The 1,643-nt window shown below is 44.4% G+C and overlaps 1 protein-coding gene across 2 annotated transcripts in view; it reads right to left on the bottom strand.

The window, feature by feature from the left end:
- The window catches only part of RASGEF1B (RasGEF domain family member 1B), a 757,783-nt gene that overhangs the window by 46,503 nt on the left and 709,637 nt on the right, over positions 1 to 1,643 (bottom strand). The window lies entirely within an intron of this gene.

The raw sequence follows: 1,643 nt of genomic DNA, 5'->3' as shown, positions 1-1,643 counted from the left end.
TGTGTGTGTGTGTTGTTCATTTACCTGGGTACGGGGTGTGGGGTGGTGTGTGTGTGTGGTGTGTTCATTTACCTGGGTACGACCGACCTGCCAATACCGGCCCGACTAGTTATACAGTACCTATTAACATAATTATGACTTAAAGGTTTTAAAGGTTACTGTCCGTGGAACTTGCAGAAGAGAGCTGAAAGAAGCTGCAAAACATTTACTCGGCAAGTATTTATCGAGAGCCCCAGTGCCAGGCATCATGCACGGCACTAGGGGCACAACAGTGAGCAAAAGCAGGCCAGGTTGGCCCTTGCCATTACAAAGCTTACAGTAGTGTGTGTGTGTGTGTGTGTGTGTGTGTGTGTGTGTGTGTATGCGCGCGCGCGAGTGCGCGCCTCGGAACGGGGGGTAAGTGAGACATTTAGCAAAGAATCACACAAACATGTAAAATTAAGAGTGCAGTATGTTCCACAAAGGGAGGGTGCCTGTCTGTGCTGTGAAATTCGACTCTGGAGGCAAAGCAGGGAGGCTCAAGAAAGGCTGTGTTGTCATGGTGACCACATACTCACTGGCTCATTGGATACTTGATAACTATTTTAGAAACATGTACTAACAACAACAACAAAAACCCACAGTACTTCATCTTGTACAAATAAAAGGGTGCTGGAGGAAAACAATGATGGGGGAAATAAAGGAGACTCTTGCCAGCCCTTTGGCCTTGAGTGAGTAGCTCTCTGAGCTTGTTTCTTTATGCTATGCAAACCTGTCCTATGGGGCTATAATTAGGATTACTGAGCTGGAGGAACCTTGTTGTCTTGTCTCTTGTCATCGTCTCTGCTCTACCCTTTCTTGATTTGAAAACAGTCATTTTGAACCTCACTTTGTCTATTCTTAGCAGATGCCTCCCCTCCGTTTCTTTATTTGTGCTTCCTCTCACTTCTCTTTATCATATCTCCCTTCTTTCTGCAAATGGGTTTCCCCTGTCTCAGTAATTCTCTCTTACTGATCTGATGCTTGGACTTAACCCTGGCTTCTCTGCGGTTTTAAAGAGAAGGCAGAAGCCATGTGGTCTCAAGAACTTGAGGGAGCCAGCCAAGCAGAGCTGCCCAGCCCAGCTATTGTTCAGCCTGCTCCCAAATTCCCAATCCCCCCACCCCCACCCCCACCCTCCACCCTGTTACACATACACACCAAAAGCTCAGCTTTGGATCCTGGTTCTGTAACAAACAAGCTAGATAACTTTGGGCAGGTCACTTAACATTCTTAAAGTTCCTGATTCTTTAGCAAAAAATGTAAGAGGTCGAACTAAATTAGGATTCCTTTGTGGAATAATTTGACGTATTGCTTATAAATTCTAGAAAGACCCACCAGGCCAAATTTTACCCCGTTTTACTTTGTTAAGTTTTTTTTAGCATTGTTCCCTAAATAAAGAATCGATGCATTTGAATTATGGTGCTAATGAAGAATATTGAAACTACCATGGATTGCCAAAAGGACAAACAAATCTGTCACGGAAGAAGTACAGCCAGATTCTGTGACTTCACCTTCCAACATGATTGCTGAAGACAAAATGGGTGCATAAGCAAACGTGGTGAAGAACACTGATGGTGCCCGGCTATTAAAAGATATAGCATCTGGGGTCTTAAAAGCTTGAA

This window comes from Echinops telfairi, unplaced genomic scaffold, assembly GCF_000313985.2.
Source record: "Echinops telfairi isolate 266 unplaced genomic scaffold, ASM31398v2 ScPeMD7_7468;HRSCAF=8506_0, whole genome shotgun sequence".
Classification (NCBI taxonomy): Eukaryota; Metazoa; Chordata; class Mammalia; order Afrosoricida; family Tenrecidae; genus Echinops; species Echinops telfairi.
Note: the sequence above shows the minus strand (reverse complement) of the source record. Positions and strands in the feature narration are given on the sequence as shown.